Raw genomic sequence first — 15,544 nt, forward strand, 5'->3', positions numbered from 1 at the left:
AAGTGGGAACGGTAGTGATGCTAAGAGCCTGTTTGCAGGACTGATGCACAGTTTCACTGACCTGCAGCCTTTCTAGAACACCTCTCGGCACACCATGAATGACAGGCTATTGACACCTATTGCTAAATCTATCTGGCTTTTGGCCTTACCCGTCTATGATAGAGTTTATTTCCTGATCTCTTTATGGTCAGACATAGTCAATGGGCCATGCAGAAACCTGTCACTTTCTTCCTGAAGCCTTTATTTTCTGCTTTGGCTGGGATACACTATCCACAAAGGACAGAACTGTGAAGACAGAGTGAAACTCCACTATAGAAAACAGAGATGACTTCTGAACCCTGTAAGGGCAGCCCCGAGGGTCCAGACCAGGCTGCATAATGAAGGCCTGAATTTATTTCAGGTCAGGGAGAGCTCTCTGCTAGTCCACAAAAGATGGGAGGCGATGAGCAACAGGAAAGTCTGCTCTGCATTAAGTTGTGGGTTGTTTTCTCACCAAATCGTAACTTAACTAATCCTACAAAAGAGGATTCATCAAAGCCAGAACTGGTGCCACATGCCTGTGATCCCAGCACTCGGTAAGTGGAGGCAAGCCGGGCAGGAGTTCAAAGCTAGCTTCAGCTACATGGTGGATATTAGGATCTCCTGAGATCCTGTTTCAGAAAGAAGAGACAGAGAGACAGAAAAAAGAGAGAGAAAAACAAAAGGAAAAAAATCACTACTCCTCGGGTATATTTATCCGCTCGTTGCCTTTTGTGTTTATTTTTGTAGCAGAGTACCTTGCACCAACAGGCCTGGCTCAGAAAGCAGTTTTCTCCTAAGTGGCCATGGTAGAGTAAGCACTGCAGTAAATGCCCGGAAGGCGACTCTAGAGGCGCTGTGTTTGGACTATTGCCACAGGGAGCTTTCCGTTCCTGCACCTTCTAGCTGAGGGAGCGAACCTCTTGAGTCACATATTGAACTAAAATAGCTTCCAACCCACTGGTTAGTCAGGCTGCCAATTTAGGATAATACTAATTAAATGGCTTTGTCATTAAGCGAGCTGGACTAATTTTCTATTTTCCCGTCATCTCTGTGTTGGTTGTCACAGTAAGTGGACTCTGGATCGCCGGTGAAAGCATGGCCCATTCGGCTACCTGCAGTCCGCCCTCACGTTTCTTTAGACATCGAGAACTTACCGTGACTTAGCAGAGACTGCACTGCCAGCCTTGAAAATGTGGCTGTACAGAAACCAACTGTGTGTCTTTGCCTTGCGGCCCTTCTTTCCTTCTAGAATTCCTACCTGTCCACTCCTCAGCCTGACTCTCAGAAGCGCCTCTGCTCACCACTGCTGAGGGTGCCTAAGAGGGCAGGGTCAGGGCTTTTCTCAGTGGCACTGTGTCCTGATGGTCACACTGCTTGGGACTCCAGAAGATCAGCAACAGTCAGTCATAGGTCCCTCCCTGACAGAGAATGACACCCCCTTATCTCTTTACACATTGTACTCTGGACTCCACAAACATTCCTGCTTGTGAACAGTCTCATGACGTCTGTCTTGTGAGCATATTGGCCGGCTCCCTCCAGCATGGAAGCCCAGGCCCAATGCCGGGACCAGGCAGCCTGATGGGAACGGACTTCATGCTATGCCAATCTGCCATTCTCCTTATAATCACTTGTGTCCCACATCTATCAAGCCCCTTTCTCTGCCTTCCCTTCTCTACTCTGACCTCACTAAAACCTTCCACAGCTGTTCAGTGATATGGACCCTGGGAGCGGAAGTTGGACCAACTGTGTGTGACTATGCCTCAGCAGCTCATGCTATGCAGTTCACTGCCATGGTGATCTTGCATCCCCCTCCAGCTACATGATAGTACAGACAGCAACGGAGAGTGCCCTCATTACCCTCTGTCCTGTATCAGTAGCTCCTGCATTTTCAGGACCTTACAAGGGACTGGGTAAGTACGCCTGGCCAAGGCCTTCTGGGTAAGACTCTGAAGGGCAAAGAAAGGAAATCACCCCACGCCACAGCATAGCAACTGCAAAAAGCAAAACCCTGGGGGAGAGGTAAGACCGGAAGTTTCCAGAAAGGAAAAACAAGTCACATGTAGAAGAAGGATCAGGAAGGAGAACGGCACAGAGTTCTCAACAGCAGCTGTGGAAGCCAGGGAAACATGGAACCGTGCCTCTGAAATTCTGAGAGAAAGAGTTGCCAACCCAGAATTCTAAGCTAGCTACCCTGCTGTTCTGGAAGCAGTGTGAACAGAGGGTGTTTTTTTAGCTGCACTTGCTTTCAAAGTTGTGCCCCTCCCCCTGAGGCTGTGTTCTGAACCCCCCCACGTCCCTCTCTGAGCCTAGATCTACTCGAATGGAGAGCATCAGCCAGCTCCCCTGCAGACAGGTTCCTGGTTGTGCTCAACTGGAGGCACAGGCAGGAAACCAGAAGGACACTGAGTTACTTATTTTCTCTGCTTTCTTCCTGCGGCCTAGAGCTCTTCCTTCCTGTACTGACAACCAGCCCTGCTGTGAGGGCAGCTTTGTTCTCAACTACAGCTCTTCACCATGATCTTCCAGAAACCTCTAATCCCAGTACTCAGGAGGCAGAGGCAGGCAGATCTCTGAGTTCAAGGCCAGCCTGGTCTACAGAGCAAGTTCCAGGACAGCTATACAGAGAAAAAAGAATTCTCACCCAACTCAGTGTTGACAGTGTATACCTCTAGCTCCAGCCCTCCAGGGGTGGAGGCAAGAGTCTAAGGTTTGTGCTTCACAGTAAGCAAAGTGAACGTGAGGCCAGCCTGGGCTACATTGCAAGACCCTAGGTGAAATGGGGGAAGGAGAAAAGAAACAAGAAATATCCCGAGATGAATTAATCGCAGATTCTTAGAAATTAGACACCTCAGTACAGAGTGATCATTTGGCTCCAGAGAAAACAAAGGCTTAAACAGTGAGGAAGGAAAATCTAATCAGTAAACCCAATGGTCAGCACGATATTATAGACAGTGAACAGTAGCAAGAGATTGTCACTCAACTAGATCAGGAAATCATCAGAGAAGGAATCTAGGGATAGAGTAAAGAAAGTTGTATCTTGGGGCTGGAGAGATGGCTCAGTGGTTAAGAGCATTGTCTGTTCTTCCAAAGGTCCTGAGTTCAATTCCCAGCAACCACATGGTGGCTCACAACCATCTGTAATGGGGTCTGGTGCCCTCTTCTGGCCTATAGGCACACAGACAGAATATTGTATACATAATAAGTAAATAAATAAATATTTAAAAAAAAAAAAAAAAAAAAAAGAAAGTTGTATCTTCGTCTTGCTTAGCAGGAAAGGATAAAACAAAGATGGAGGGTTAATAAGGGTAATTTAGCAAGCTGTTTATTCAAATTCCTCAATTTCAAAGGAAAGCTGCCTAAGAGTTGAAAATAGTTTCTTCAAAGGAGCAGGCATCAAGCTGGTAGAGGTGAGGCGGGCAGTACTGGCTGACATTATAAACCCTGGGCATAAAGTCTTAAGGTTTAAATTTTTTCTTTAATAATTTTATGTATGGGTGTTTTGCCTGCATGTATGTATGTGCATCATATGTGACCCTGATGTCCTCAGAGGCCAGAAAAAGACACCAGATCTTGGAAATGATAAGAAATCCAACTGGGCTTGAGCAGATAGTGGTTTGTTCTCACCGAGTGAGAAATTTGGAAGCAGGGCAGTTGTTTAACTGATTCAGCTCCCTGACGAGGCCATCAGCATCAGGGTACTCTTATTCTGCTCTGCCTTGTTCATGTTCAGTGATCTTCAAATGCTCCCCAAATGAGCTCCATCAGCATCAACTGGAAACTTGACAGGAATGGTTGTCCTCACTCCCAGGACTGCATGAGACCCTGTATCAAAGAGAGGGAGAGAGAAAAAGATAGATAGATAGATAGATAGATAGATAGATAGATAGATAGATAGATAGATAGATAGATGATAGATAGATAGACAGATAGATAGATGATAGATAGATGATAGATAGAGATAGATAGATAGATAGATAGATAGATAGATAGATAGATGATAGATATAGATAGATAGATAGATAGATAGATAGAGATAGATAGATAGATGATAGATAGATAGATAGATAGATAGATAGATGATAGAGATAGATAGATAGATAGATAGATAGATAGATAGATAGATAGATAGATGAAAGATAGCATGAAGAAGAAGAATGGATGATGGATGGATGATAGATAGCATGAAGAAGATGGTGATGATGAAGAGGAAGAAGAGGAAGAGGAGAAGGAGGAGGAGGGAAAAGAAGCAATAGTTCAACAGGGACAGCCAAATGAGACGGCAGGTAGAATACTTGCCACCAAATGCGAAGACCAAAGTTCAATCCCCAGGACCTCCATGGTGGAAGTAGAGAGCTGACTCCTGAAAGTCATCCTCTGACTTTCGCATGCACATTGTGGCAGCCATGCATCCCCTCCTACACTATGTATGTGTGTGTGTATAACACACAATAATAATAATAATAAATGATAAAGCTTAAAAAGAAAAAGGAGAGCCGAGAGGTGGTGGCGCATGCTTTTAAATCCCAGTGCTCCGGAGGCAGAGACAGGCAGATCTCTGTGAGTTTGAGGCCAGCCTGGTCTACAAGAGCTAGTTACAGGACAGGCTCCAAAACCACAGAGAAACCCTGTCTCGGAAAAAAGAAAAAAGAAAAAGAAAAAGGAAGGTTCTTCACCTGACTAAATCTGTTTGCTAGTGATGATGTTTGGGTTGTTTCCCATTAATTCTTGAACTCAGCCCTTTCCTTAGGTGCCATGTTCCTGAAATCTTCAGCTGAGTGGCCCCAACAGACCTACAAAGAGCATCCTTAGGCCTGAAATTAAGGTGGGAACCTCCCTTTGACGTGCCCGTTGAGGCCCCCAAGTTGCCCAAACATATTTCATCACTGGTTTCTGAACAGGAAGTGGCCCTGATTTGCAAATCACCATGTACACCAGCTGTACCGTCCTGGTCCTGCTGTGGTTTCTGTTTCTTTCCAGATGTGTCATCCATGGCCACTACCCCTTTCTCTTGTTCTCCACAGTTTGAGAGAGTGCAGCTTCCTGGGCCTCTCCTGCCCTGGCCACGGGCTCACACTGTCACGGAGTAGGGACCTCAGGCTAACACACACCTCTGAAACCTTTACTGACCCCGAAAACGTATCAAGGTAAGATCTGATTCTGTGGCTCTGGTGTCGATTCAGCCGTTGGCTGGTGACCTTGCTACCCCTACTGAACACCTTACCTAGGAAATGGGAGTCTTCCTCTTGTTTATTTGATTTAGACAAAGAGTCTAATCCACCCTGGTCTCAAATTACTGTCTAGCAGAGATGACCTTGAACTTTAGGTCGCCTGTCCCCTACCACCTCCTGGAGGCTGGAATTACAGGTGTACGCCACCACATCTGGGTCAAATAATGCAGTCGGAAGTGTATCACAGGCTGGCCAGATGGCTCAACAGGTAAAGGTGCTGGACACCAAACCTGACAAACTAAGACTAAGTTTAGTCCCTGAAATTCCCGTGCTGGAGAGAACCGACTTCCACAAGTCATCCCCTGACCACATGGCATGGACACACACCACACACACGCATGTAAATGTTATAAAAACTACCTAAAGTACATACCCCTTGTTAAGTATTTTAGATGTAGGATGGGGCTGTAGCATACTTCTATGAATGTAAAATATCTTGTATCTGCTTTATGATACATATTAATGATTCTGCTGTATCAGAGCTGAGCGTGGTAATGTGAGCTTGTAGTCCCAGATATGTGAAAGTCTGAGGCAGGAGGATTGCTAGAACCCAGGACTTGGAAACCAGCCTGGACAACATAGCAAGCCCAAGACTCAGAAGAACTAACCAACAAGCCTGGGATCTGATGGTTGGGGACTTATCAGCTTACTCAGACCGCACTGATTTTAAAATAAACGCCTTCACCATCAGGAAAGTGTGTTTCAGAGAAAAAGCTGAGGCAATAGGTCAGGGATCTGTTGCTAATACGATCAAAAGGTCAGAGCATTCTCTGAGAGAAAATGCTTTTGAGATTAACTGTGTGGTATGCACATCCCTCAGTGGAAGCCAAAAATAAAACATAGGCTTTCGACTCTTGGCCCATGTGTTGACTTCAGCCTGTGTTCAGCCTGTAGCAGGCACCCAAATGCTTTTACTTTCATTTTTAGCTAATCTATACTTTCAGTTTAAAACAGGCAGGCTATCTAAGTTGAGAACAGTGACACATGTCTGTGGTCCCAGCAAGAGGCTGAGGCAGGAGGATCACAAGTTCAAGGCTTCCCAGGACTAGGTAACCTTGGGCTACTCTCAGATTCCCAAAGGAAGAGAAGAGGGTAGGGGAGTGGGGAGGAAAGGGAAGGGGAAGGAAGGAAATGGGGACTTTATCTAGGGAAGACCCATAAAGGAATCTAATGGGGTGAATGCCCATGGCATAAATCAGAGACCCATAATGTTATTGAGAATTTAATACCAGAAAAAGCACTGGCGTGTAGACTGAGAGAGAGAGAGTACCAAATGAAAGGTAATTCACATCTACAAATCCGGCCAGCAGGAAACTACACAGCTGCACCCGCGTGCTACTTTCATAAGGATGGGGTGGGGTGGGGGTCGTCCATGAACCACGAGGAATTGACCATTCCTAGGTCAATCTTCTTTTGAAACTGTTTGGAACTGTTTCTTCCACTTTCTTTTTCTGTGTGGGGCCACCTGTCCCCATTGTGGCTACATCCATCCCACCGCTGTATCTGGGGAGAAGAGGACTTGTGTTTAGCTCTGTGCGTCCACAGAGAATAAACTGTGGTTGATGAGTCTCATCCAACACCTAACACAGGTCAATTCAGTGATAGGATTCGAAGCTCTTGTCCTGAAGAGACTTAGAAGAGAGGCGGGGTTTTAGTGGGCTGAGGGCTAGGTTCCACGAATAGTTAGGGACCAGAGAGAGGCTGACAGTCGGCAGAACAACGGTCTTCCAAGCATGGTTACACCTTTAGTCCCTCAGAACTTGTGAATTGATCATATTAAATAAAAATAATAATAACAACTCTCTAAGATGATCTTGAATAACTGTAGTGTGAATTCTAATTGATCTTAATTATAAAAACCCGGAGCCGGGCAGTGGTGGTGCAAGCCTTTAATCCCAGCACTCAGGAAGCAGAGGCAGGCCATCTCTGTGAGTTTGAGGCCAGCCTGGTCTACAAGAGCTAGAGGACAAGCTTCAAAGCTACAGAGAAACCTTGTCTGGAAAAAACCAAAATAATAATAATAACCCGGAGTCAGATATTAGGGGGTAAAAGCTGAAAGATCAGAGAAGCAGAGCCTCCAGCCACTAGTTCTTACCTCTATGAAATCCTCAGAACCAAGGGAGCAAGATCCTGTCCCCACAAATCCTCAGACCGAATGCTTTGAGCTCCTGTCTCCTCCCACCTTATATTCCTCTCTCTGCCCAACCACATTCCTTCTTGTCCCCACCTCTCTAGTGCTGGGATTAAAGGCGTGTGACTCCCAAGTACTAGGATTAAAGGTGTGAGCCACCACCTTCTGACTCTGTTTCTCCTTGATACTGGATCAGTCTAGTGTGGCTTATGGTGGAGAGGGGAGAGGCAGAGCGAGGTTTTACTATGGCTGGGCCAGTGAGATTGATTTGGTAGGTAAAAGTGCTTGTGGACAAACCCAGTGGCCTGAATCTTGTCCTCCGAACCCACATGGTGGAAGGAGAGAAGCAATTCCTAAAAGCTGTCCTTTGACCTCAATACAGGAGCTCTGGTGAATGCACACATGCAAGCACACACACACACACGCACACATGCACGTACACGCACTCAAATAATTAAAAGGAACTTTTTTTTCTTAAGCATACAATGTACTGCTGGCACGGAAGGCATCAGGTCTCGTTGCAGATGGTTGTGAGCCACCATGTGGTTGCTGGGAATTGAACTCGAGACCTCTGGAAGAGCAGCCAGTGCTCTTACTCTCTGAGCTCTCTCTCCAGCCCTTAAAAGCAACTTTTAAGACAGGGTTTCTCTGTGTAGCCCAGTAAAAACAATTTTCCATTTTTACTTATTTATTTTTGGTTTTTTGAGACAGGGTTTCTCTGTGTAGCCCCGGGAAAAACAAAGCAACCGGTAATTAAAGCTAATGGGGTGGATCAGATGGCCAAGGAGAGGGATTGAAGGTATAGCTCAGTTGGCAGGGTGCTTGCCTTGTACGCTCAAAGCCCTGGGCTCCATTCTCAGCACTATAGAATACAGGCATGTGGTGCACGTCTGTAATCCCAGCACTCAGGAGGCAAAGGCAGGAGATCAGGAGTTCAAGCTCATCCTCTACATAGGGAGTTTGAGGTCAGCCTGGGCAACATGAGACCCTGTCACAAACAAAACAAGCAAGCCACCAACCAATCTATAAGCGTCACCAAGGTGGCTCATTGGGATAAAAGAGCTTGGTATGCAAGTCTGGTGAGCTGAGTCCACATAAAGGTGTAAGGAAAGAACTGACTCTATAGTCACATATCACACACAAATCATCATCATAATAATTCTAAAGACGAATGCATGCGTGGTTCTGGAAGAGCAGGACAAGTGAAAAGAGAAGGGCAGGACAGACCTTTAAGGACGAGCCAAGCCAGGGTGTGCAGAGTAGAAGCTCCTAAAGGGAACAGCTAAAGAGACAGAAGGAAACCAAAGGAACAGAGCTAGGACACCGCCCTGCAGGTGGTGGGTGCTGGCTCAGGACCAGGGAAGAGTCAGGTGCATCTGTGGACGGGCAGACAGAACCAGAGACAGGTGCGGCTGTTCAGAGGCGCTGGAGGAACTGGAGGAACTGGAGGTGGGGGTATACGTCTTTAAATTCAGCACTGGGAAGGCAGAGGCAGGTGGGGGCTAGCCTGATCTACATAGTGAGACCTTGAAGAAAGGAGAGGTGCGAGCAGGTAATTGGTGTTTAGGGTGTTTCCTGAGCACAAGAGACAGCCACAGTCCAGGGGAGCAAACCTGCAGAGGGCTGCGCTCAGCTGAGGATGGGCAGCTGCTCCCGAGAGGGATCTGGCTCCTTGCTGGGATCTGGCTTCTTGCTGGCTCTATATTAGACAGACAGACATTTCCCTTTGAGGTAGGTGTGGCGGGCATGCCTGGAATCTCAACACTCAGGATGCTGAAGTGGAAGGACTGTAATTTCTAGGCCGGCCTAGGCTACAAAGCAAGAAATTAAAAACAAACAGCTGGAGAAATGACTGAGTCGTTAAGAGCCTTGCTGCTCTTGCTGAGGACCAGAGTTCAGGACCCAGCACCCTGTCCTGGGCAGCTCACAAGTGCCTGGACTACAACCAGGGGACTTGATGCCCTTTCTTTGCCTCTGGGGCACCTGCACTTACATACACACACAGACACACACACACACACACACACACAGACACACGCGCGCGCGCGCACGCTTCTTTAAAATAAACACCTCCAAGCTGGCTCATCTGCTGCCCTGCCGTGCTGCAGGGACTGACCAGCTGAGACCCAGGGAAGAGGGAGCAGCTGTTGCTACTGTCTTCCGAATGCTCACACACCCTGCTCCCTGCCTTTGCTTATGAAGTGCCTTCTGCATAAGACAAACATCTAAAGCTTTCCAGGCTCAATGTTAAACATGCGCTGGATATAAGGAGGGGCTGGTAAATGCATGCTCTCCACTTTACAAATGAGGAAAATGATGATCAGAGAGATGAAGGGACTTGCCTGAGGTCACTCAGCCAATATAGAGTAGAATGAGCATCCAATTCTATTTGAAGCCAAATTCTTTTTTTTTAATTATCTTTTTGTAAAAAGAATTATTTATATAGTATCCTGCCTGTAGGCCAGAAGAGGGCACCAGATCTCATTACAGGTAGTTGTGAGTCACCATGTGGTTGCTGGGAATTGAACTCAGGACCTTTGGAAGAGCAGGCAGTGCTCTTAACCTCTGAGCCATCACTCTAGCCCCTTGAAAAATTATCTTTAATTATGTATATATTAAAATTATATGTCTAAGGGGCTGGGTGTGTCATGCACATGTGTACCTGTGAAGGCCAGAAGTGGCCTTCAGATCCCCTGGAGCTGCAGTTACACGAAGTTGTCAGCTGCCCAGTGTGGGTTCTGGAAGCTGAACCTTTAATCCCAGCTATGGGGAGGCAGAGGCAAACAGATCTCTGAGTTCGAGGCCAGCCTGGTCTACTGAGCAAGTGCCAGGATAGCCAGAGCTACACAGAGAAACTCTGTCTCGAAAAAAGAAAAGAAAGACAAAGCAGCAAGCTCTCTTAGCCTCAGTCATCTCTCAGCCCCAGCTCTGATTCTCGAAAGCCATCATCTTTCCCGAAACTGAGTTCTTTTTCGAAGATACATTATTTATTTGTGTGCTCACACACATGAAGGCCAGAGAACAATTCGACCGTGTGGATCCCAGCACTGAAACACTAGTCCTCGAGCTTGGCAGCAGGTGGTTTATCCATTGAGCCTTCCCACCAGCCCCTTCCCAGCAGGGTTCTAACGGTTTGTCTCCTTCCCCTAGAGCTCCAGGGAAATGGGCTTTTCTATGAAACTTGTCATCAACATGATGTACTGCGAATAGTGACCACGAGGTGGCGCCAGAGCACCAGCCAGCCTATTTTGCAGTCCTGGACCAGTCAGGTTTGTCTTCTCTCAAGAGGTGGAAGAAAAGTCAGGGAAATTAAACAATCTCTGCTAGATCTCCAGCCCTGCTTTAGGAAGTCTGAAACACTCCTAGTTTTCAAACCTCACATCAAACAAAAGATTCCAAGGACTCTTCTATGAACATCGAGGACCAACTATATAACATCTTGTGGTCCCTCTGCCCTCTTGACCTCTGTCTTCCATTTCTGTACATAGCTCAAAATGGGTATCCCCATTATGTGGCTTCAGTGAGAAAAGGGAGCAAGCACAGGTCCCTGGGATCCACGCTGAGCAGGAAACAACGGTAATCACTGTGTGGTCTTGGCAAAGTCCTTTCTGCTAAAGCTGTTTTCTTTGGTATGAAGTGGACATAAATAAGGGCCAGAGAGATGGCTCTGTGGTTAGAGCACTTGCAGCCTTGCAAAGAAAGGGCTCTAGTTCAGTTTTAGACATAAATAAGAACCAGAGAGATGGCTCTGTGGTTAGAGCACTTGCAGCCTTGCAAAGAAAGGGCTCTAGTTCAGTTTCAGCACCCACATAGTGACTCACAACCACTCACAACCCCAGTTCCAGGGAAGCTGACACCCTCTTCCGACCGACGTGTGCACCAAGATGCGTGCTATGCACATATACACATCTGTAAGCAGAATGTTCATACATAGAAAACAAACAAATCTAAAAAAGAAATTAAAGTTAAAAAAACAGACATAATCAGGGGACCTGCTTTACTGAGGAGTAACAAACTTCAGTGCTGCCTCGAAAGAGGACAATCACCATGGCTAAGGCAGGGTCTCTGTTGACAGTTCCCCCAGGAGACTGCAGAGTGGGCAAAGGATGTAAGTCACAGTGCATTCAGAATACAAAGCAGAGACTGCATGCCCAGCGCGAGTGAAGCCCGGGTCTGGTCCCCAGCATGGTTTAAACCGTGTAATCCCAGCTCTCCAGAAGTAGAGACCAGAGAGGAACGAGTTCCTGGTCATCCTCAGCTACATAGTGAGTCTGTGAGTCTGAGGGCAGCTCGGCTACATGAGACTTAGATCCAAAAATGAAAGGAGAGAGGGAGGGAGGGAGAGAAGGAGGGAGGGGGTCATCCTCAGCTACATAGTGAGTCTGTGAGTCTGAGGGCAGCTCGGCTACATGAGACCTAGATCCAAAAAAAGAAAGGAGAGAGGGAGGGAGGGAGAGAAGGAGGGAGGGAGGAAGGAAGGCAGGCATGCATGTATGTGTGAACACATACATACACAGGCACACAAAGGAAATAAATATAGATTTTTTTTATTTTGTTTTGTTTTTTAGAGACAGGGTTTCTCTGTAGCTTTGGAGACTTGCTCCTGCCCTGGAACTCACTCTGTAGACCAGGCTAGCCTCGAACTCACAGAGAGATCCACCTGTCTCTGCCTCCCAAGTGCTGGGATTAAAAGCGTGCACCGCCACCACCCATTTGAAGAAAAAACCGCAGAACTCCAGATGAAACATCTTAGCTTTTACCAGGAAGTCATGGGGAAGTTAGCATGAATCCACAACACTCTAGTAAACTACAGTTCCTCACTGGAGTAAAAAGCACATGTTTCTGGAAGAAAGCATGGGAAAGAGGAGGGAAGAAAAGAAGGAGGCTTTTTAGGAGAATTCAAGGCTACTGGGATAGATGTTACAAAGATGGTCTCCAGCAAAATGTTTCTAGGGTGCTGATGTCTAGGTCCTCACAGTGCTCTCCACGTTCCCAGCTTCAACAGGCTTCTGTCTTGCTGGATCTGGAGCCACAGTATGACCTCAGTGGAGCCAGAACGTCTGCGCTGTCTGATGTAGCACACCTAGTATCAGAAGATACTCAAGCTTTTCCGAATCGCCGCCAAGATGGCCGAAGTGGAGCAGAAGAAGAAGCGGACCTTCCGCAAGTTCACCTACCGCGGCGTGGACTTGGACCAGCTGCTGGACATGTCCTATGAGCAGCTGATGCGGCTCTACAGCGCCTGGCAGAGGCGAAGCCTCAACCGCGGCCTGCGGCAGAAGCAGCACTTGCTGCTCAAGCGCCTGAGAAAGGCCAAGAAGGAGGCGCCGCCCACAGAGAAGCCCGAGGTGAAGCCCCACCTGCGGGACATGATCATCCTGCCTGAGGTGGTGGGGAGCATGGTGGGCGTGTACAACGGCAAGACCTTCAACCAGGTGGAGATCAAGCCGGAGATGATTGGCCACTACCTGGGCGAGTTCTCCATCACCTACAAGCCTGTGATGCACGGCCGGCCTGGCATCGGTGCCACCCACTCCTCCCACTCCTCCCGCTTCATCCCCCTCAAGTAGCTGTGGCCAATAAAGACTCATGTTCAAAAAAAAAAAAAAGATATTCAATAAAGGCTAGTCTATTCCTGAATGGGGCGGCGTCCCATTCTGATCTTGGTCGGGTGAGTTGCATATCGCTAACCACCCACAAATAACACTTGTAAAACTTTGGTCAAAATGTATAGCAACCATCCCTGATGAAGTGGGGCTACAGGGTTGGCTCAGCAGCTATGGGAACTTCTTGTTCTTGCAGAGGACCAGCGTTCAGAGCCCTACTAACAACCACTCTAATTTCAGGGAATCCCATGCCCTTTCCTAGCCTCTGCAGTCTCCTGGATGCATATAGTACACATATATACGCCCAGGCATACACACGCATGTAATTAAGCAAATGAAGTGGCCTAAGGCTCAGGAAGGTAACCCAGTGTAGCCATCAACTAGAAAGTGATTTGTCTTTTAAAGTAAGAGAGCCACAGCCAACGATGACATGGCTCAGCAGGTAAAGGCATCTGCCACCAGCCTGGCAACCCGAGTTCAATCCCATCAACACGTATGATGGAAGGAGAGCATCAACTCCCACAAGTCCTCGGGCTTCCATACACTCACTGTGGAGTGTAGTCCTCCCTCCCACACACATGATAAACAAAATGAAAAAGAATGTTTTAGTAAGGGTTCTCTAGATGAACAGAACCAAGGAGATGAACGTGTGTGTGTGTGTGTGTGTGTGTGTGTGTGTGTGTGTGTAAAATCAGAATTTAAATGACCACTTTTTAGATCTTTTATTTTAATAAGTGCTCCATCTGCATGTACACCTTTATCCCAGAAGAGGGCACCAGATCTCATTACAGATAGTTGGGAGCCACCGTGTGGTTTCTGGGAAATGAATTCAGGACCTCTGGAAGAGCAGCCTGTGCTTTTAACCACTGAGCCATCTCTCCAGTCTCTCCAGCCCTTAAATGAGCTTTAAAACAGAAACAACACCTGAATCACATCTGAGAATCCAGCAGTCACTTGGTCCTTGAGTCTGGGAGCCTCAACAGTCAGAGTAGCTCTAGAACAACTGTCTCTCACTGGTGGGTGACAACCAGTAGGTAGCGGGTCCCCAAGACGGGGTGCCTCGGTAGTTCCAGCCTGGCACCAGGAGCTCAAAGGTTCCTGGAGAGCTGCTAGTCCCTACTCCACCAGAAAAGTGCAGGAGGCACTGGTTCTCCTGTCAGTGAAGGGATTAGCAGAGGAAGGGACAAGGCTGCAAACCGACTCAGCGACAGAGGGGGGGCAAGCAGAAAAAAGAGGAAACAGTTTTCCATTAAAGGGGTACCCCCCTTCTTTTTATCTATGTGGCTACTGAAAGGTGCTGCCCCCAAATGGGGTGGCTCTTCCCACATCAGTCGAGGTGATTGGGACAGTTCTTCAGGTGTGGCTCCCAGTTCAGGTGGTTCCAATTTGTGACAAGTTGGACATTAAAACCAACCATCCTGTCAAGGGATCCATCACGGAGTGGGGGCACATAGCTTTAATGCCAGCACTTGGGAGATGGAGGCAGAAGGCTCAGGAACCCAAGACCATTATATGTGATTTAGTTACTCTTCTCTTGCTATAACAGAACACCATAGACCAGAGCAACTTTTAAAGGAAGCATTTAAGCCGGGTGGTGGTGGCACACGCCTTTAATCCCAGCACTCAGGAGGCAGAGGCAGGCAGATCTCTGTGAGTTCGAGACCAGCCTGGTCTACAAGAGATAGTTCCAGGACAGGCTCCAAAACCACAGAGAAACTCTGTCTTGAAAAACAAAAAAACAAAAAAAAAAAAAGAAGAAGCATTTAATTGGGTTAGAGTCCATAGTGGCAGACTGAAGGCATTACTGTAACTCCAGTTCCAGGGCATCTGGTACCCCATGGGCCACCAGGCATGCATGAACTGTAAAACACTCATACACATAAATAAAAACTAATCTTTGAAAGGTATTGTTGTAGAAGGTCAAGTGGGGTGCGTGTGAATGTTTGGGAGGGAAGACAGCACTGCCAAGGCAGGTCCAAATGCTAACAGCCTCCTGCCTCAAGGATGGAAGGAGGATGCTTGGATCTCATTGGTGGCCTCTAGAGGATCAGCCTCCTAGGTTGATGGAAGCAGGGAGGCAAGAGGAAAAGGGGCACAGACACACCTCTGGAATCGGTAGTGGAGGGACAGAGAAAAAGCAAATGGAGAATTCTGGATAGGCTGGTTCAGGAAAGATTTTGGTGAGTTTTAGTATGGCAGGGCCCATTTGTCTATGGAGAGGTCCAGGCCAGTTACTAAGGACTGAGCAGGGTGAGGACCTGGCCAGGTGTGCAGAATATTGAGCCTGGGCTCTGGAGGACAGGAGACCCAGACAGGGTAACGGACCGGACTGCCGATCAGGAGGAAGGCGTTGATCTTGGAGGGCAGGGTGAAAAGGGACTTTGATGGTCTTCTGCCTTTTCACAGAGAAAGCAAGTTAACGTTGGTCCCGCATCCCTGTATGTTTCTGGGACTTCCTAGCTGGGGCCTCCAGTCAAGCTCAGAATGAGGTCCCAGGGTGGGCACAGAAGACCCGCCCCTAGCCGGGCGGAGCTGGACATCTCCTTCCCGCAGTGCTC

At 47.6% G+C, this 15,544-nt stretch overlaps 1 pseudogene; it reads left to right on the plus strand.

Annotated features, from left to right (window-relative positions):
• Positions 1–5,011: 5,011 nt before the first annotated feature.
• LOC142833755 (small ribosomal subunit protein uS19 pseudogene) lies at positions 5,012–12,977 on the plus strand (annotated as a pseudogene).
• The last annotated feature ends 2,567 nt before the right edge of the window (positions 12,978–15,544 follow it).

Source organism: Microtus pennsylvanicus, chromosome 13 (assembly GCF_037038515.1).
Source record: "Microtus pennsylvanicus isolate mMicPen1 chromosome 13, mMicPen1.hap1, whole genome shotgun sequence".
In the NCBI taxonomy this organism is placed as follows: Eukaryota; Metazoa; Chordata; class Mammalia; order Rodentia; family Cricetidae; genus Microtus; species Microtus pennsylvanicus.